We start from the raw sequence: 22,934 nt of genomic DNA on the forward strand, positions 1-22,934 counted from the left end.
GCCTGGGGGATGAACCATTTACAGGTTGCCTGTGTCCATTAGAGACATAAGTGCCAAAACAGGGATGAATTTCCTGTTCCCCATCTAATTCTCCAGGTTGCACTTGAATTGGGTTAGGGAGCAACTCTGTTTCACATTGATGGGGAGCCTGTTCCAAAGATTGGGTAATCTCCGGGATACATACCTTTGTCCCCAGCAGGTCCTATTTATATCACAGGCAAGGTTTAAGTCTTTAGAATGGGTAATATGTTGCTGTTTGTTTTGCAAATATGCAGGAGGTCCATCAGAGTGGGGTCTGACAATGCCCTGTATGTCAGGCATAGATCTCCCCTCAAAATCCTGTAGAAGACAGAATACAGATATAGAGCCTTGAGGTGTTCTGCATAGGACATTTTATTTAAGCCCTGTATTCATTTAGTGAGGAGCCTCTGTGGACATGCCAATTGCTGGATATGCCTGGTTAGATACATACCCAGGGGGTATTGTACTCAATGATAGGTCTGAAGAATGCCGAATATAGTGGAACAATGACTTCCTAGGACTTAGATGCCATATCTTTGTTTATAAGTTACACAACATAGAATGCTTTTTTCACTACTGTGGACATGTGATGGTCAAAGGCTTGATTACTATCTATGAGTGTCCCTAAGACCCTGACTACTGGGTCAGCTCTAAGGGGTGTGTTGTTAATATGATAATTACCAGGGGTGGGTGATTTCCAGAAGCATACTAATATGCATTTCTTGGCATTTAGTTTTAGTCCATGGCTCTGACACCAGTTGCTTGTATCAGCCCCTCCTGGAAAACATTTGTGTAAGTGTGGGATTCAATGATAGCTGCTAATTTGCAATCATCTATAAATTTAGTCAGCCAGAGACCACTGACATTGGCCTTAACTTTAGAGAAATAAATGCCTAAAAGGAGTGGTCCAAGGACTGTTCCCTGAGGAACTCCACTTGTGATTGGCATATTGACGACCTGGTCCAGGGATTTTGTCTTTACGAAGTCCAGCAATCTCTGTTCTTGCACATTTAATATCATATGATACCCAGTTAATAGTTTGGTAATTAGTGTCACCCATGAATATGGTACTGGATTGTGTCTCCAATAAGCTCAAATGTGGTTTTCCATGGGGCACAGAGGGGAACCTATAGCTTGCAAGAAAGTGGTATGGTGTTTTACCTATGGTGATTTGAACCTGGAGAGGCTTACATGCATTGTCTTGTTTTATTGGCCTTGAGGTGTATTTACTGTTTATGTAAATCAACACGCTTCCCCTTTTAGTCTCCGCCTGTGTAGTAGCCGGTCTGTAAAATAGGCCACAGGCTTTTAGTAATCAGTAGTCTTGTCTCAGATGATGCAAGGATCTTCAGGCTTGGCCATTTCCTGGTGGACATCTTAAATAGCAACCAGGCTAATCAGCAATGTCCCACACACGTAGTCATTGTTCAGTCAAAGACAGTCAGGAATCAATGACAGTCCCTTCACTCACCAGGAGCGGAACAGTAGCACAAATTTCAAACTCTCTCCTATGTCGCATTTATTGGGTTCTCTGGTGATCAGCATTCTCCAGGAAATAATTCCCTATGTCCTTCTCTCACCAAACAGAAACATTAATCCCAAGATGACTGCCGAGAAGTGGAAAGTAGGATCTTCAATGACTGGTGATCTTGGACCAGATGCTGCAGATTTTAAAGGCAAGACAAAAAAACATGGGTTACTATCCTAAGTGTTCTCTAAGCAGTTGGGAAGGTAAAAAGGGAGGTAACTAGAGTTTTAGCAGTCTAAGGGGAGAGACACCAATTTCAAAAGAGCAAGATCAACAAAATGGTGGAGGGCACTCAGTGTTCTGGCTCTATGACATATTCTGAGTATGTGAGAGAGCAAATACATTAAATGGCTTAATCGGAATTGGCATCACAAAATGATAATAGTGTGCTTATTGAAAATAGCCAATGAAAGGGGAGAAGGAAGGAATTATGTGGTAAAATTAATATAGGGCTGGACAAGTAGAGAGACAGTATGACTCACTATACACAGCTTTGGTTTCTTTTATAATTTAAAATGCAATAGAAAATGGAATGTAATTAAAGTACAATATAATGAAAAGACACCACAATACACAAAATAGAAGAAAACAATAAAGTAATACAAAAACAAGAAAACACGGAAAACAAACTAACATTTCCCCTCTGAATTCAAGGTTTAGATCATGGCTTCTTCCTCATTTCACATGTGATTAACCTAAGTGACCTGTTCTAATTTCTGTGTGACTCACAAAAGAGACACAGTTTTAGTTTCTTTCCTAGCTTAAATATGCAATAAAAATTAAACACAGTGTAATAAAAAAAAAACATAATATATAAAATAAAAGAAAGGAATAAAGCAACACAAAATACAACAATGCAATAATAGAAAACGAATACAGCAGTCTATGGTAGAGTCTGAGTGAACTTTTCTGGTAAAGCCCAGAAATGTTTTATTTACCATTTAAATAAAAGGTTTAGTTCCTAGCTCCTCTCTCAGTTCCCAGCTGATTCACCTCAAGGGACCAGTTCTAATTTATGTGTTCCTTCTTTGGAAAATCTGTATGTCTTCCCTGTGTGCACACAAATTTTTGTCAGGGTTTCTGGTTTACTGGCATATTAATCTCAAAACTGGCCAGCACATTGGTGAAACCAAAATACTGTTTTATTGTGGCAACTCCAAAAGCTATAGTAAAACTCTCGTAGCTATTACAAAGCAGTCAAACCGGTTTCGGCATCCATATGCCTTCCTCACTGAGGAATAGCTATAGTTTTATTATAGCTTTTGGAGTTGCCACAATAAAACAGTTTTTTTGGTTTCACCAAGGTGCTGGTCAGTTTTGAGATTGCTTTGGATGTTGTGGGCCTTTGCACCAGCCGCACTTGTGATGCCTGCATGTTTACTGGCATAAAAAACATGTGTGCATGTGCATGACTACACACCCTTAAATGGACCAGCATCCTTTGTAGGAGTAGTTCTTTATGTTATTCCTACTGAGTAATACTATCATCTCCAGCTTCAATAGGATGCTGTGAAAGATAAAGCTGCAATCAGGTAGTCAATCAATAAATGCAAAATTATAGTGCACAGAGCTGATGAGTTAGGATATTAAAGTGTTATAAAAGATTAAAATATAATGAGCATTTTGTTCAAAGAGAACAGAGTATTATGATCTTTATGACTTGTGTAATTGTTTTGTATTAAAATAGCAGTGAAACAATGCTAGCAAAATAATAATGTACTTTAGAAAACAGCCACTTCAAATCAGATTTTTTTTCAATATTTTAAAGAAAATATATCAAATTTACACTTAAATCAGAAAATATCATTAAAATGAAAATTATAAAATCAGCATTTTCAAATAATGCATAACTCTCTATGAGGAAAAGGAGTTAAGTCAGGTGATACAAATTATGAAAACTATTATTAATTCCTCATTAAAAAATTCAGTATGCAGATCAAGAGTTAATAACAGTTACTGGAGATGAGAGATGTAGCCATAACTGTACCAATACACAAAAAACATGTATGATCTTTGAATACGTCATGCCATGCACCTGTGAATTTTTAATCTGACCATCTCAATTTATGGTTCTGAATAAATACATGAAAACAGACTAAGACGTCTTGTTCGCCTCCTCATACCACCTGAAAAAGCAGTCAGCAAAATATAATGGAGTTATTTTGTTTGTTTTCTTCACCCACTACAGTGATGAAGCAGAACACTGACTGATTAAACAACTTGCCTAAAATCTGACAGTATGCAAGTGCGGACTTAGGAACTCATGCCAAGGACTATGTGATAATATTAAGGAACAAGCAAATGACTAATCCAATTATTTCCTCTGCCATGAAGCTAACAGTGCATGACTGGAGGTTTCTTATTTTTAAATATGTGAACAATGATCTTGGGCTAGCTATTATTTTCTTTATTTCCTCTAAATAAAAGAGGTAATTCCAGGAGGATGCTTAAGTCACATTTCCTGTCACAACCAAGACAAAGAAATAACTTTAAAAGAGTTTGTTATTGCTTAAGCAAAAGTCCCCACAGCGTATTTTGGCTGGTCTTGTTTTTATTCTGATATTCTTTGATACAAAAGAAAAAGAAGAAAGTAGGATCAAGATTGCCTTTAAGTTCATTATATCAGTACATTTATATGCATAACATTTGTTTCTTTTAATTTCATCAGATAAAGCAATTCTATTTACAATTGTCATCATCAGCAGCACAACAAAGAGTGCTCTCTGATTTATATTTTAATAAACATACTCTCAACTGCTTGGCTTTGTGATAGAAAACATTTCAAACCCTATTTTAACAGAATTGATTTAATGCATAGGTATGTCCAATAAATGATGCCCTTAGATGCAGTCTCGAAACGTCTTCCCACTTTTTGGAGGGATGCATGCATTATGAATGTGTCATTTTACAAAAGTAACTACAAAATACTAAAAGAAAGTAAGCTCTTCCTCAAGAAAAGATAAGTGTAACACCTGCTATGTAGATTAATTACTATAATAAATGTTTATCAAGAAAACAGAAAGGAAATAGCACTTTAAATATAATAGAATAAATGACAAGCGCAAGATCAAGGCAAATAACCAGATGCTAGATTTGATACATACTGTCAGGAAAAAAAACACCGGAAGGGGCAGAGTGAAGAAACAAATAAGGAAAGAAAAAAAACATTTACTATGAGAGTCAATAACTCAGAAGTAATATAGACCAATGTTGCACTTTTTTGTATGGAAGGTGGTAATGATTAAAATGCTATCATTACATATTCACAATAATCCTGTGTTGAAGCACTGCATGTCCAAAAATGAGACCATGACTGTGTATTATAGTCTGGGATATTCATCAGTTTTGTCAGTTCCATCTTTTATAATTTACAGTGATAATAAACGTGAGTTTGTATTAAAGGTTCATGATCAATGTGCTATTCTCAGTGACCAGCTGACATTCAGGGAGCACATGTCAGCTGGAGTAATATCATCTGAGGGACATACTAGTTTTTGGGTTCTGTATGACTTGTGCTCCTTTTACTTGAATGAAGTTATTGGTCTGAAATGCACACCTCAGGTATTGTATCCTGCTGCAGAAGGGCTATTATTGGTTCTTCAGAAATATTTGGAATTATCTGATGTTCATTATTTTGATCTTCACTATATGCACTTCTACACTGGTGGCTTTGGGAGTGTTCCACATTGGTCAGCTTCAAGAGTTCCCTAAATACCTTTTAATTTGACCCGGCCTTTAATGAACTTTCTTTGGCTAGTCGTGACTTATTTTACAATAATTATATTTCTTTGTAATACTCCATCAATGTTGCTTATTTTATTCTTTGGACCAGTCGTGACTTATTTTACAATAATTATATTTCTCTGTAATACTCCATCAATGTTGCTTATTTTATCCATATTATAACTATAACTGGATTTGTGTTCATTTATTGGATTTGTTTTTTGCTGAACTTTGTTGATCATATTATAACTTTTGTTATATATCTAAGCCGTGTCTAAGAGGGGTTCCCAGTGGGAGTTGGTATACATCAGGGTTCAGCTCTGAACCCACTGCTGTTCATACTGGTGATGGACTACATTAGCAAACATGTCAGAGGAGGCAGATCAACAAAGTTGCTGTATGCAGACGATGTGGCATTACAGGCAGACTCTGAGCTAGAACCTCAGTAAAGGATAAGAGAATGGAATGCAAAACTGAAGGCACATGGGATGAAATTAATCACAGATAAGATGGTGGTAATGGCAGCAAATTGTGGGAAAGCAGAAGAAGCTGAGAATAGAGACAGAAGGGAAGATAGTGGAACAGGTAAACAGCTTCAAATATCTGGGAGGGGTGGTTGAGGAGAATGGATGCCTGAAGAAGAGGTCAAAGCTAGAATCAGAGGAGCTGCAGCCAACTGGCACAGATTATCAGATGTAGTATATGACAGAAGAGTGCCAAAGAAGCTGAAAAGTAAGGTGTACAAGACAGTGGTGCGATCAGTACTACTGTATGCTACAGAAAGGGTCTATATTATAACAGCGAATGATCAAAAGATCGAACGCTGTTATATCGACCCCCTAAAGTCCAAAACTAAAATGAGCGAACAACCAGAACAGCGATTTCTTTCCCAGGGAAAGAAATTGTTGTTCCCAAAAAAAAAAAAATAAAAATAAAACACACTAAACACTATTTTAAGTAGGAGGCTTCACCCCCACATCCCCCATGTGGGGGCTGTGCCCCCCACACCCCACCTACTTAAATATACCAACTCCGAGACTGCACTACAGTGGAGGAAACGGCACAACCCGGACAGCTGGCTAAGCAATTTCTTTCCCTGGGAAAGAAATTGCTGTTCTGGTTGTTCACTCTTTTTAGTTTTCGACTTTCAGGGGTCGATATAACAGCATTCGATCTTTTGATCATTCGCTGATATAAAGTAGACCCTGCAGAAACCTGGGCACTAAAGACAGAACAGTTAAAGAAGCTAGAGATGATAAAAATGAAGTGCCTGAGAAGGGTGGTAGGAGGTACACTGTGGGACAGATGAAGAAATGAGGACATAAGAGCAGAAGCCAAGGTAGCTTCAATTGTAGAAAAGATCAAAGAGAACAGATTAAGGTGGTTTGGTCACATGCAGAAAAGCAGAAAACAATCTGGTGAGGAAGTTTTGGGACAGACAGGAAGAAGGTAAGTGGAAGTGAGGATATCCAACAAAGAATTGGATGCATTGTGTGAAAAAAGATCTGTGACAGTCAGGCATGAGTGTTGAAGAAGGCAGGAGTGTGGCACTAAATCAAGAGAGTTGGTGACAGTTAACATGATACCCTGACCCCATGTAGAAAAAAATGGGAAAAAGGAGGCTGATGATGATGAGTGTTAAGTGCTTTGATTGCATTTCCTTGTTTTTATTGTTTGTTTTAACTGTACTTTTTCTTACCTTTGTTAAAGTGTTAAAGCAATTGCGCACTAAGAAATTGAAAGTTAATTACAAATTATAAGTTATTACTACGACTACAAAACTCTGGATATGTGCCAAGACTATACTAACATACTTGAAGATGCACAAAGGTAGGGTATAAGTGTCAAAAATTCATAAGCAAAAGAATGAACAGTAGTATAGCCACAATTGTGGGTATGTCAACTATCTTGGGTCCAAAGAAAGGGTGCTCTTTGGTTACCCAAAGATATCATAGAGATCTCTCATTGATTTTCCTGTGAACTTACTGTCCACTAAGGAAAACATACAGACAGGATTCCAAATGTGCTATTAAACTTTAAGAACCTTCTTCTGCAGATATGCATTGATAGGCTTTCCATATTTCACATCTCCTTCCACTGTGCTGAGATAGGGAATGTTTCCATTTTATTTTTCATGGGTTCTCATTGGACGGGAGTTGGTATGCCAAGCCAGTTGCTCACATTTTTCCTCCCATGTCTTAAAACCATCACTGTCCCATACAGTTTTAAACATTCAAAGACTTGTTATCATCTTTAGAAAAAAAACACACTCGATCAGGGTTACTGATTTTAGGACAAAACTAAGGCATGATTTCTAGGGAACATATCTGAAAAGATGCTTTATACACAACTGTTTAAATATGTAGATTAGTATTACAACTTTTCACCACAATGGCATATATTTAGGACTGTTTTTTTAGTATAACAACAGCACTGTTATTTATTATTTACCAGAGGTACAGAAATATTTAGGAAGGTCTTATTTCTGAAGCTTTCTTCTTCAACCTAATAGTGATCTTTGACAGTGTGGACCATACCTTGTTGTTCAGGAAGTTATGTACTGTAGCCTTTGCGAAGAAGTGTTGCGGTGAAAAGGATTTATAAGAAGTACTGAAAATGGCTTAATATAGGAATAACATGGGGAGTTAAAATTAGTGCTACATTCCCGCAGAATTAGCCCAAACCCCATTCAATGGTTTGTTGTCAGTTTCATTGACAGAATGACATTTTACACTTAATACCTAGGACTAAGTAAATGCTACAAAGCGTGGGGTAGGCAAGAGCTGCAGTTAATGGGTTATAGTTGTTTAAAGTGTAATGGTCACTTTTGGTGGCATATCTGTTTTACAGTTACTCTCATTTCTATTATACTGCTCATGTCAAAGTCACAAATGATTTAGCAAAAAACTGAAGATTATAACATGCTGTCTGAATTTTTACTTTCATCTTTTACTAATTTTTTCTCTATAAACACACATAGAAAATGATGACATGGTAGGTACAGGACAAACAAAGCATTATGGGTATATAACATCAACTTACCTCTTTAGAGAATCAGCATCTCACTTGTATTGTGGTTTCACTACTGCATCATTAAATGTATTAATTTTCAATATGAAATGTTCCACCTGCAAGAACTAATTGCCAACCTGTCTTTCTAAGAAGTAAAAATGTACTAGTGATGCATTTAGCATGAAAATGCAGTGGCTGTGCATTAATTTAGGTAACTAGGCATTATGAGAACAGTATTTTGTGATGATACAGAAGGGATTTTCAGCTCTGAGAAAAAAATGCAGGGGGGTACCCTTATCCACAAAATAAAATGCAAAAGCAAAGCAAGTTTTACTCCCAAAACCATATAATTTGGCAAGCGAGTCTCTATCCATTTCTAAAGGTTTGTTACTTAAAATGCTGAAAAACATGTTCAATGTTCTTTAAAATGTTGTACTGGTTTGGCCTGAATCAGAGCAATGGGGATAGCCTATTAAAGGCAAAAAGCCCCTCTAATTGGCATTAAACTTATGGCTGTAATCCAGTGGGTTGAAACTGTAGCATTGCATTGCAGATCTCACCAAATGATGAAGTACAAGTGATTGAAAAGTTTATAAATATGTATTTATTTATTTATTATAAGTTAATGTGTTCATGGGTAGCTGTCCTTGCAGACCATTTTAGGCTTGGCCAGTTTCCCTTTTTGTGCTCAAAATAACCCATCCCATTTGGTTATAGATGTGTCATAGCCATCCTATGGTCGATAATTATATATTACCTCTAATGAGAATAACTGGGATCGTGCCATAGATACAGTGAGGGGACGCATGCACTTGATAAAGCATTTAGGAGCTGCCGCTGTCTATTAGTAGTACAAGGGACAGTCCTGGCATAAGTTTTCTGTTTATCATCCATAGATACAAATTTTATTTGAATATGGATAGTGATGAACTTTATTTTATGTGGATGGTCCTCTGCAAGATATAATTGTACCTCCAAATCAAACCCATTCCTTTGATGTTGCAGAAGAGGTTTAGATCCCTAAATTGACTATTTCTAATGCTATTTGACTTGAAGATGTGCAATTAATCCATGAGCAGTGGGTTAGGGGATGTCTAGTATGCCAGACACAGGTCATCTCCTGCAGTCTGGAGGATACTGAATATATTGAAAGGGCTTTGAGTTGGTCCACATAGGAGATGGTGTTTAGGCCTTATATCTATATCCTTTTCTTTATTAATTAATTAATTAATTAATTAGTTTATTTATTTATTAATTTATTTATTTAAGTATGTAAAACATGGTGATGAAGTGGTCCAAGGAAAATTTTCAATAATTTCCCTGACCAACTGGCTAATACAAACAATACTATGATTTTTACAAACTGTAATTTAGATGCTTTTCTTTCAGCAAAACCAGAAAGTAAAAAAAAGTAGCATAGTATAAACACAAATAAGAAATGACGTTAATATTAACTTATTGAGGTTTGCTTATCTTATAGATGATAATGTATTCCTAATAAAGCTTACAAAACAGGGCAGTTGCAATAAAGTTATTTGTTGAAGAGCATGTAAATGTGTAAATTAGTGCATGCTGAGATAGTGGGTGTCTAGAGTTAATTAGAGGGTCACCCTCAGTCACAAAATATTCAAAAGCTTAAAAAACTTAACATTTTGAGAAAAAACTAACCACATTTTTTTGATAAGGAAAACAAATGCAGATGTTTTGATAATGACTAGGAACCCAACCAAGTTAAAATTGTATGTGCCTCCTTTCACTACTATCTTACACTGAATGCTGATTATCTTTGAAGTTGTTGAGTGAGGTTTTTTTTATAATTGATATCAAGCATGGTTCTGTTCCACTAATTCAGTATTATATTAAAATAAACATATTCAGTATGAACAAGAAACTATATCAATGTAACCTTCTGTGTACTAACATTGCATATAAATGTTATAACTACATTACCATTTTATGTTAATGCTTACATGGCCTGGGTCAGTGCTACAAATAGTCTTGTACCAACTCAGCCACCTGGTTAACAAATATATAAAATAAACAAATACATAAAACAATTCAAATTGTTTAATAAGCTATTTGTGAAAAACAGACAAAAGTATTATTTTTTCTTATTCTTTCTGGTAATATTCTTAAATGGTTTCATCAAGTTTGGAAATGAAATTTCCCCAATGGTCAGTTCAAAAAGAGATCTATATTGGAGTATAAAATTGCAGTTTATAAGGATTTTATTACAGAAGAGTGATTTATGTTTGTTAGAGGGGGTGGTAGGACTTGAGCAATAGCATGCAGATTAAAATGTTAAACAAGAAAACTGATCTCTGACAATGAGACAATTGACTTTACGTATAGAGATGCAGCAATATCTGTTCCGTTGTGCTAAATAGATATCCTAAGGATTTTGCTTTCAGCCCTCTGTATTGTAGAGGAATTATGGGCTTAACTAAATGCAAAAAATGGGATGCCATATCCCAGTCTAGAAATGAAAGCATTTGGAGCAATAGCTATTCTAGTAAAACGATTAGAACAGTTGTATATGAGTTTTATGAGTACTTTTTGTGATTGTTGCTCTATATGGGCAAGGAAGGATAGAGCTTGGTCAAATATGTAGATAACATTTCTCATTAACAATGGGTAGTGGGGTACCATATTTGTCTTCAATAAGTAGTTGAACATTTTTGATGTAGCAAAAAAAAAATTGCATTACATTTTATGGTATTGATTTCTCATTTACTGTCTGAAAGCCAGGTCAAAAGTAAGTAGAAGTTGGAGTCATTTCCAAAACAGATCTTTCTTTATGGGAGGAAGGTCAGTATAGTATCATCTATGTAAAGTATTACACTGAGGTAGATCTGTGGGAAGATAATAAACAGAGAAAACTGAAGAGGATCAGGGGCAATATTCATAGTCAGTAGAGCAAATGTTTTAGGGAATTCGAGGGTGAGCGCAGACAATTGTGGAGGCCAGTTACACCAATTCGCTGTGTCCTCAAATGTAGGCATGCAGATGAGCAGATAATGAGAAGGTAATGAGAAGTTGTGTAAATGTTCTTATGCTAATTAAGACTATTTTATGCCATTTGCAATTCATAGACAGTTTTTCCCACTTTCCTGCAATTTTCGCAGATGCAGTTTAAAAAGGGAAGACTCACAAAAATAATCAGAGTTATAATTAGCGAAAATGCTATCTTTTGAGGTGAGCTTTGCTATTTGTAGGCCAGAGTTGCTTGTCTTGGCCAAGCCAAAACCACTTGCGCCCAGTGGGTGGAAATATAGGCAAAAGACTACCCACTCTTACTTTGATAATCAGGAAAACTTTAATAGGTTTAGACCGAACATGGACATTATAAGGGTCTTAGCGGGAATGTTTGACTCTCATAGGGGCACTGGAGGAATGCATGCACTTCCTATTCCTGTGGAAACCACAGTTAAATATGGGGACCTTCCAGACACAGTCTGGGGACACCTTTGGCATCTCACAGGCTTCTGCTTTGAAGATACTGAAGGAGTTTCTGGATGTAGTTCTGGCACATGTGGATCAGTACATCTATTTCCTGGTGTCACCTTAGGCCCAAGCTCAAAATTTGTATGCCTTTTGTGAGTTTGCACATTTCTGTGAGGTACTCAGTGCAATAAATTGCACCCATGTCACAGTTAGTGCCTCTTTTGGTCCACAGGGTGAGCAGTACCACAGAAGGAAGGGACATCAATTTCATCAATTGCCAGGCAGTGTGTGATGTACGAGAGTACATTACTTTGTCTGCCCAGCATCCTGGCAGTACTCATGATTCACAAATCAAGGACACAAGCTTATTATACCACCTACTCCTGCATGGTTGGGTGCCCAGTGGTCATATTGTTTGTTAGTGGAGTTTTTTTAAGTAGGTAATTATTAAGGGTGAAGGTAATTGCTATTGCTGCATATTGATCTGCCTTTTCTTTTTGTCTTCTTTCCTCTTTCTCTCTCTCTCCTTTTTTTTATTATTTTTTTGTAAGGGGATTCAGGATATCCTCTGGAATCATAGCTCAAGATTCCAGTCAGAAATCCATCTGGAGCTCTGGATGAGCACTATAACACATCCCTGTCCCAAACCCGTATTGTGATTCTTCACTTCAGGTGCCTGGATGAGTTTGAGGGTGCCCGTCAGTATGACACAGCTACTGTGTGCAGGGTGCTTACTGCCTGTTGCATTCTGCATAATATGGGTATGCACTAGTCTGTTTGTGAAGTGACCCATGCTGTCACTGCAGTTTCCAGTTCCAGTCCCACTATGGTAATGATGATCAGCTGGCAGAAGTAGTAAGGGATCTCATGCGGCAGACTCATGCACAGTATGTGGCTGCAAAGGTTAGGAGGCAGTGTCTAGTCCAGAACTATGGATCAGGACATCCACGATGAGTGTATTGTGATGATGGAGCTTATAGATTTGGTTCTAAAGTTCAACTTCATTTACTTCAAAGGTGAATTTTTTCACCAGAAGAAAGGAGCAGTGATGGGTGCCGCTTGTGCACCCACCTACGCCAATTTGGTCTTGGCCAAATGGGGAGAGAAGATGGTAACCGAATCAATATACAGTAACAACTGGTCACTTTACAGAAGATTCCTGGATGACATATGTATCCTATGGGAATGGCCAAAAGAAGAGATAGAAAAATTATTGAATATATTAACAACAGTACTAATTTTCTTGAATTTTCTTACAGAATAAATTATGAGAAGTTGAAGTACTTGGATATAGAAATATACAAGGAAAACTCACGTTTTAATTCCAGGGTGTATAGAAAGAGTACCTATTCTAACTCTTATTTGCACTTTGAAAATGCTCACCCTTTATTCTCCAAGAAACATATAGTTAAAGGACAATATATTAGGGCCTGCAGGATGACGTCCATAGATGAAGACTTTGAAATGGAAAAAAGGTTACTAAGGAAAATGTTTAGAACGAGGAAATACCCAGATGATATGATAGACAAAATTGAGACAGAAGTGACAGAAAGGAGATGAAATGACTTTAAGCCAATATTAAGATTACCAGTATTTGATACGGTAGGCCCAGTAAAAAAGGCAAATGACAATTTAGGCAGTGCACTCATCTTGGAGTATAATACTTGTGCAAAAAGGGTAAGACAAACTATAGATAAGGAATGGAATACATTTTTAGCATTTACTGACTTACAGAAACTAAAGAATGAAAAGCTAAGAGTAGTTTATAAGAATTCAAGTAACTTAAAACTTTTATTGGAAAATGGTACAAACCAAGAAGTTCAGAGATGGAGAACAAGGAAGGGAACGTTTAAATGTGGACATTGTCAACAGTGTGCATACATGAGCAATGCAGAAAGTGTGTATTTGGAAAGCAGGGGAATCACACTGGAAGGTAAGGATTTTAATAATTGTGACTCCTTTGGGCTTGTATATTTAGCGAAATGTCAAACCTCTGAAGCATTCTATATAGGGAAGACAGAACGCAAGCTCAGAAGAAGGGTATATAAATATATGTATGACCTAGAAACAAACAAACAGGCTAATACATTGTACAAACACAAACAAAGCTGTGAAAATGCATACTATACATTTTTTGTGATAGAAAGTGTGGAAAAGAGTGGCAGAGGGAGTTTATGGGAGGAATGTTTGGAGTACAGAGAATTATGGTGGCAGATAAGTTTGGAGGCCAATAAGCCACCGGGTCTCAATGAACATATCTCCATAGCCCCATTATTAAAATTGAGAGCAGCAAAACTGTGATATGCATTTGCACTTTATGTGGATTTTATCACGTTTTTACCCATGTTTTCCAATAGTTACAGTAGGTCTTTAAGCTTTTTTGTATTTGTATTTTTATTAAAACGTTGGGTTTGTAATATGTTATGAACACAAGTGTTACACTCATTTATCAAAGGTATTGAACTTATTTTTCCCTTATATTTTCCTGTTTTTAACATTCTTTTAACTGAGTGAGGCTATACAATTTGCCTTTGGTTTACAATGCAATTTTTATAATACCTGTAATTTCATGATTCATCCACTAGATGGAGGATCAAGTTCATTTAAAGCAAATATTCAAGTTGGTAATTTTAACTATTGAGTCCTACTAAATGTGTTTCTAATAGTATTTTAACTTTATAATTTATTCTTTGTAGTCAAGTGTTTTAAGGATTTTTATTTAAAACATATTTTTATTTCTACATATTTATTCATCAAACATTGTAACATTAAATGTGTTTTAATTGTGGCAACACAGAGAGATGCAACAAGAAAAGTTTTTGGTTTTAAACTAAATTAACCTTTCAATTAATTCATTAACCTAATCAATGTAGTTAAGTGAATGGTATAAAAGCACTAGTAGTTTGAACAGCCCACATCTGAGGAAGTGATTTTTAAAACTAAAACGTATGGTGGAGCGTTAATGTGCTGTGTTTCTGTGGAATAAAGTCAACTGAAGTGTGTTGAGCTGTCCGTGGGTTTTTTCACAATTTTCTAAGCTTGCCCTGCCCAGGGCTTTATTGTTTTGCCTGAAAAGCTGCTTCATTTTGTGGATTACATTCAGGTTAGTGTTTCTTAAAAAAAAAAAAAACAATAAAAACACGTAGACTATAATTGATGCATGCAGTGATACATGTGTGTTATGCTGTGTGGTGCTTGGTCTACTGACACTGTTCATCTGACGTTCTCCCTCATCTAAAAATATTTTTTTACTCTGTCTTCTTTTTTAAATGGAAAAAATAGGAGGCTATATTCAAATCTAGAAATGATTTTTTACTTTAATATCTTAATAGGTAACAGCAGTATTTTCTTTCTGTCATGGACAGATAGATGTCTGACTATATAACATGGTATTTTGCCTGCATGCTCATTGATTCCCCTGCAGTGATGCTGAAAGGCAGCAAGTCAATAAACAAGTCAACAATTGCACATGCTAACTTTTTTATAATTTATTTATTATTCAATAGAAATATGTACTGTTGGCAATGAAAAATGTAACTCATTTTCAATTTATCTGTAAAGAATTATGTTTTACTGCACATGACTTATCTTTCTTACTGTCATGTAAAATATTAATCAGGTCAGAATCTCTCTTCATTTGGGCAGTGATGAGGTATGAATGTAGTTAATATATGTCCAAAGTCTTCTATCCTCCCCACAACAGAACTGCATGTAATTACAAATGTACAACATTGCAGATTCAGAATATGGTAAAAGTAATAGTTGTAAAGGGAAAAACTTTGCATATATTTCCATCCAACCCACCCCCACCACCAACAACTAATTCTCTGTTTCATTACATAGACATACTTAGAAAGAAATGTTATGTCACAGTAGCTCCAAATCAAAGGAGTCATACACATCTCCTATTGATAGGCCTGGTGATGGTGCAACAGATCTGGAAGATGGGCTACCTTGAGAAATATAAGGTGAGTTAGCCAGATGGTGTGATCTAGAGGAGGAAGGTGATCCTATCCTTCTGCCAGTGACCTCATGGTGCTTTGTGTCTGTGACCTTGACCTGGAATGTGAAGTTCTCCTTGTTGTAGATGACCTTTGACATGACCTGTCAGAAATGTGCTGTGATTTCTCACTGTGAGTGTTGTCATTACTGTCTTGAAAAACAGTGTTACTTTCTTGTGATCTTCCTCACATGTCCAGACTGTCCCCCGTTCTTTTCTGGCTTAACTCTGGTATGTCCGAACCAGTCAATAAATGGAGGCTGCAACTGATGCCTGGGGTGCCACCATGCTAGGCATCAGTAAAAGGATGACATTATCCCTTCTCTATGCCAATTCAAAGTACTGTTTGAAATCCTCACACATACCCTGTAGGACTCAACCATTTCTAGCTTACTCTTTGCTCTACTGGTTTGAACCTTAACTATGCCATGGCACATTTCTTATTGTGCTGACAATGCTTTATGTGTTTCCTCAGGTAGTTTAAAATAATTTCTGTGGCTAGCACCTCTTTGTAATGTTGTCAGTGTAGGCAAAGTGGCCTCAGACTACCTGCCTTCATCCTGTCACTGTTCTTTTGCCTGTGGAAACACTGGTGTAGAAGTGCAGGTTTGCTCCTGGTGTGCAAGTGTGAGTGGAATGTCAGCCTGTGTTTGATTTTTTTGATGCAATGTCAATTTCTGTATAGTTATTAGCATGTTGTGAGGTGTGAGAGCCTGTCATTACACTGGGAGACTGTCTGCCACTTCCTTCAGGGTGCCTCATAAATGCAACTACATTATCATACGCAGCAGCAGTAACAACACCCATTGTACTCCTGACTTCATCCATAATTATTGGTACAGTTGAACTGTTTGTTTCTGATGCTGACTTTGTAAAAGAAATCATTACAACATATTAATACTACTGCAAAAGCATACTCAATATCATGCTTGCACGAAGGGGTGGGGGCACTTGTACAAGACTGACCTAATAATGGTGAGTTGTGAAATATTTAATTACAGCACTGTTTGTCACCATTCAAAGTTAAACATTTAACAGGTGTATACTTTAAACTAACCTTCAGAAGCTGATGAATGCAAATGCTGCTGCTACAAACTTTGGCTTCATGGAACAGTGTCCTCGCAACCTCTAATTATTCCTGTGCACCATCTTCTGTATCATAGTCATCCCCATGGATTTAGAGAAGGAATTAATCATCTAGTGTTAACTTAGTAAGATTCGGAGCCCCCTCCCCCCCATAGTGGTCCTGGGAATTGCATTCTGCCTGTCCTTGCTTCTACCACATCCTACCACATCATATGCCCTTTTTTCACTGCCAGAGATCGGTTTCTGCCTCTAACTGCATTGATTTCAACAACTACTTGATTCCGTGCTTTGCTCTTCTTGGCTCGTCTGCCTCTTTACCAAACAGCAGTTTCCCAGATGTCCTAAGTGCTGCTATCAGTACACAGTTTTTCTCATATGAAGAGTTATCATGTCCATGCCTGGATCCCTTATTCTCCATCTGTACTACACAGGAAAAAATAAATAATAGGACTGCTGTCAGATACTTGCCACAGTACTGTCTACATGACTTAGTAGTTAAAGTGTAAACCACTGGCCTGCTATTTCTGCAACCAACAAAACTACAGAAACAATCTAATACAAATGTGATTTCAAAGAGCACAACTTCAGACTTTTCACACAAAAATGCAGTACTGTCTGCCATTGCCAGGTGCTCTTCCCAGACTGACATTAGTAAAACAACACTTTCAATACACATCTGAATTTCTGTTTTAGGCACAGGAAACATTGTCAAGTTCAATTAAAAGTTTTAAATTGCATGGACAATGACAACGATGTAGTGGTCAGTTACTACATTTTCAATGAACAGAAGCACATGTCGAACAACTTGCAAACAGTTCCCCATAATTAAACTATCAGGCAATGTAAAAACACAATATAGTTCAAAATGCATTGCACTTCACCTTTAAAACAATATAACAGGAACTGTTAATTGCCTGTAAATGAATGCTACTTATTTTATAAACTTTTTCTTACTGTTGAATGTTTGAGGTTATCTGAGATATCCTCCATGATTTGCCACCTATCTTGGCTACTCACAAATCAATAGGGCACAACTCAGCATCCCAGCATAAATGTAGGCCAATTTACGCACTTGGTATGCAAATTAAGCTAATTTATATGTATGTCTATGAATTGTAGTGTAACTCAAATCTGTTACAAAGTATATTGGTGTATTACAGATTTTTGCCAATTGCAAAGGCACACGACATGCTACATGAAAGAGTCTGAGAAGCTGTAGACACATTGTGGACATTTGCAAACTCCAAAGCAGTCTGGAGTAATGCCAAGCTGTTCACGGACATGCATTGCTTGACCAAACCCAGCTAATATACAGATATACTGGTAAAATTCAAATTTGAAGTCATCTGAATTTCAGGTTGCAATGAATGTAGTGATGAAGATATGTAAGTGGAATAGTCTTGGTGCATGCCATTGTACTTGTTACTGCACTGCATAAATGTCTTACTGTTGCTATTGTTGGATTAGTGTTAGTATATGTGTTATTATCGTATTAATGTTATCTGTACTAAATCTGCACATTGAGTTTGAAGTAACACAGTTTCATTCAGTCACACTGTTGTGTAGTCTGAATGACAATAAAGTTCACTTTGACTTTGAATGTGAATGTTAATCCCTGGCCATCCAAGTCTGTATGTCACATCCTAACAAGTAATACATACATGAAAGTTCTAGAAATACTTCCTCACATTAGTATTGACATTTCTTTCTCCACTCCCAATTAATAAAGGAAAAAATGAGGATAAAAACAAACAATAGGTCACACTTAAATACATGACACCAAATGCAGCCATAAGAAAAAGTGTAAAAATGTTATAAAGAACTAGTACTAGCAACACCTAACTGATTTAGATAAACTTAGAAATAATCTATTAGTCATTGCATACTCCAGTAAGTGTTTTCCTTTAATGAAAAACAAAGGTGTGACAAAGCATTTGTGGTTACACCAAAGCTGTCAGTGTTATCAATACTTGGTCTAATGATCATGCTAGTAAAACTGGGTATGGTCAAGATGGTCACACACCTAACAGGGAGTGGTTAATATAGCCCTCAACATACTTTCTTTATTCTGGTTCTGGCTGTTTGAGCAATGGCAGCACCTGTAAAGGCATGAGACCGTGCTCCTGGTTGATCTAAGAAAGAGACCTTAATCGTGCTCTACCTGCTGCATGAACCGGGAGAAGATCCAGACATGTGCATGTACCAGGATTTGGGTGACTCACTCTTGTCCATAGTGCCTTTACAGGTATGATGACTTGCAAAAGTGTAGTGCTGACGAGCTGGCTAAGTGGGTTGATAAGGTTCAGGCAAGAAGACCAGAGTTCTACACAAAGTATAATGTTCAATCCATATATAGCTAAATCTATATAAAATACAACAGGGAAGTAGAAAAAAAATGGAAAAGTATCTGTAATTCAACAGCCAAATATCTTACCCTTCAAATATGTTCTTGAGGTGACATTCTGAAATGCATTAAGACAAAATAAATAAATACGATTTCATGTAGTCAGACATCCATCTGTTCATGACAGAGAGAAAATACTGCTGTTACCTATTAAGATATTACAGTAATAAATAAAAATGTCAGTAAAAGACTAATTAATTATTATTAATTACTAAGTAATTCATGGGAACCGGGTTTTTCTCAAAGGGGATGATGACACATCTTTTGGGATTGAGCTTAAGGCCATGGTTCTGACACCAGTCATTGGTCTCAGTGAGTCCTTTCTGTAGGATGGCAACATCACTTGGGGAGTTAATTATGGCTCCCAACTTGCAATCGTCTGCAAATTTTGTCAGCCAGAGTCCCTTCCTGTTGGCCTGGACTTCAGAGAAGTAGATTTCAAACAGGAGAGGGCCCAGGACTGAACCCTGTGGGATTCCACTCGTGAATGGTTGACAGTCTGACTTGGTTCATAGGTAGGTACTAGGCTATCAGCCCAAGGGCCTATGTAAGCCTAGCCAGCAAGGTTCCATAGCTTATGCCACCAAAGAAAGTTATTTTCCTGTGCTACTGTCTAGCAGAGACACAGAAGTGATCCCCGGGGTTTATTTCCTATTCCCTATCCACTCATCAAGATTCTTCTTGAAGAGTGCTAATGAAGAACTTTGCTTGACATAGATGGGTAGCTTGTTCCAGAGTATAGGAAGTCTCTGGGACAGGAATCTATCCCCCCAGTGTGTCCTGTTTATTGTGGTGACAAGCTTTAGGTCCCTAGAGCGTGTAGCTTTGAGGGGTTGGATTTCTTTAGGTGTAGCATGTCCAACAGCTCTGGGTTTGACATAGCTTTATATGTTAGGCAGAGATCACCTCATGTAGGTGATATGCTACGGAGTAAAGCTGCAGTTATTTGAGGCGGTCAGTGTATGGCATTTGTTTGAGGCCAGTAATCCTCTTTGTGAGGTACTTCTGTGGCCTTTCCAGCTGCTGCAGATGTCTTGTGTGGTACATTCCAAAAGGGGCATTGTACTCTTTAATGGGTCTTATGAGTGATAAGTAGAGGGGAACAATAAACTCTTTTTTTTCTGGATGAGAACCCTTTTATGATGAGGTGTGCCAAGTAGAAGGACTTCCTGACTACTGTGGCGATGTGACTATCAAAGGAGAGACTACTGTCCACCTGGGTCCCAAGGTCTCATCACGCATTCGGTGTTAAGTAGATTGCTGCCTATGTGGTAGTTCATGGGTACAAAGTTTTTACCAAAGGGGATGACAATGCACTTTTTGACATTGAGCTTGAGGCCATGGCTCTGACATCAGGCATCTGTCTCAGTGAGGCCCTTATGTAGGATGTCCATATCATTTGGGGACTTGACTATGACTCCTAGTTTGCAGTCATCTGAGAACTTGGTTAGCCAGAGGCCTTCTGTGTTAGCCTGTACTTCAGCCACTTTTACACTGTGGGTTCTATCTGTGAGCCAGTTTGCAACCCACCTAGTGATATAGGGGTTGATGCCTAGCTTAGTGAGTTGTTCTATGATTCCTGAGTGGGGAATGGTATCAAAGGCCTTGGCCAGATCAAGGCAGGCTGTATGAACTGCCTTGCCTTCATCCACATCTGTGGTGACTGACTCAAAGAAGTCGACCAGGTTGAGCAGACATGATCCATCCTTCACAAAACCAAACTGTGTGGGATCCAGAGTTTGGAGGTTCCCTATATCTTTGTTTATTAGGTCCATGATGATGCGTTCCATAGCTTTGCATATCACACTTGTCAGGCTAATCGGGCAATAGTTCCCAGGGTCTGTAGTTGCTCCTCCTTTGTGGAGAGGGATGACTGTAACTGTGTGCCATTCAGTAGGGACAAAGCCTGAGGTGAGGCTGTGACTGAACGGGGCACACAGGTGAGGTGCCAGTTCACTCTGTAGTTCATGTAGAACACAGCCAGGTATATTGTCAGGTCCCATAGAAGCTGTATTCTTGGCCATGGACAGTGCTGTTTTAACCAGTGCAGCAGTAATACTGGGTGCCTGGCAATCTACTGGCATTGTCATTGGTCTTTTGGTGGGGGAGAGAGGGGTAAAGTTGGCACTGAATCTGTCGGCCAGTATATTGGCAATATATGTTGACTCGGTATAGGAGGTGCCATTGTGTGACAGCTCCGAGCAAATCTGGGTATTGCCGGGGAGATTTTTTACATAACTATAGAAGGCACTGTGGTTGTCTTTACTATCTGCTGCAATTCTGTTTTCATAGCTAGCTTTAGAGGATTTGGCGAGGGAGCTCAACTTTTTGTTCAGGCTGATAAGGGAGTTTTTCCAGTCTTGGAACTTCACCTTATTTCTCATCAGTTTCCTCCTTCTGTTGTAGAGTTAGTTTATGGCAGGGGACCACCAGATTGGCTTCCTTTTTTTGGAGGAGAGCATCTTGGTTCTATTAGGTATGGCGAGATCCATGCATTTTTGTACATGTTCGTACAGGGCATTAATGAAGGATTCAGTGGTCATGCAGCTGTTCTCCAATTGCATGGGTTTCGTAAAGTTAGCCATCTCATTGAGAAGATCAGGGAAAACATGTGTCAACTGATTATGCAAATAATGGACACAGAAATATTTTGGTGAATTTGATGTAAATAAAACACTCTTTTAAACAAAAATGTTTCTTTTGCATTGTGAGCATATCTCTTAAACAACAGGGGGAAAAGTTGCTGAATAACCAGAGAAGATTTGTGTATTTAATCAATTAAAGCCATTTAAAAGAACGGAACAGCAGAATCCTGCAGTGTGCTATTTGCCTTCCTGTAGGAGAAATGCTGTCTGGAGCAGCATCTCTAGAAAGAAACAGCAGATATGAATTAAGACCTATAAGATGACATGAGAAGAAAGTTTCAGATAATTCCAGTTAAAGGGATTTAAAAGAGGGACAGAGAGAAACAAAAGCATAGAAATAAAATGTAACATAGGTATACAGGACTGAAATGAAGGTAGTGAACTTTTAAGCCATAAGACTTTTTATATTGGGAAGAACCTGTAATGTTTCACATTTTTGTGCAGTAAACCACATTGTCCTAAGACTGGTGTCTCTATCATCTATATATATATATATATATTTTGTCCACTGCAGGGCTAGCCACCTGGAGGTGTAAAACCTTGAAGCTAGATGATTGTCACTGCTGAAGTGACACCCTGACCCCATGTGCAAAAATGGAAGAACAGGTCGAGGATGGATGAATATACACACACACACACAAGCACACACATGCGCATGCACACACACACACACACACACACACACACACACACACACACACACACACACACACACACATATGTATATATGTGTGTATGGAACCACTACTAAATCCCCAAAACCCAAACTACCGACACCCAAAGTCCCGAGACCAAATACCCGAAACACTAAAATACTGAAACATTAAAACCGCAAAATTCAAACTACCGAAAACTACACTCAACATACACCACACACATACACATACCTTCCACCAGAACACGAACACACAAACCTAAACTACAGACAAGCAGGGGGGCAAGCCCCTCTGCACCCCCCCACTTAAATATTCTAACACCATGGTCGCACTACATACACAAATACACAAAACACCACCACACACCTACATTCCACTTGCACACACACATCACAGTCACAACACACACTTACAC

Source organism: Protopterus annectens, chromosome 11.part0 (assembly GCF_019279795.1).
Source record: "Protopterus annectens isolate FY-2018-M chromosome 11.part0, PAN1.0, whole genome shotgun sequence".
Lineage (NCBI taxonomy): Eukaryota > Metazoa > Chordata > Ceratodontiformes > Protopteridae > Protopterus > Protopterus annectens.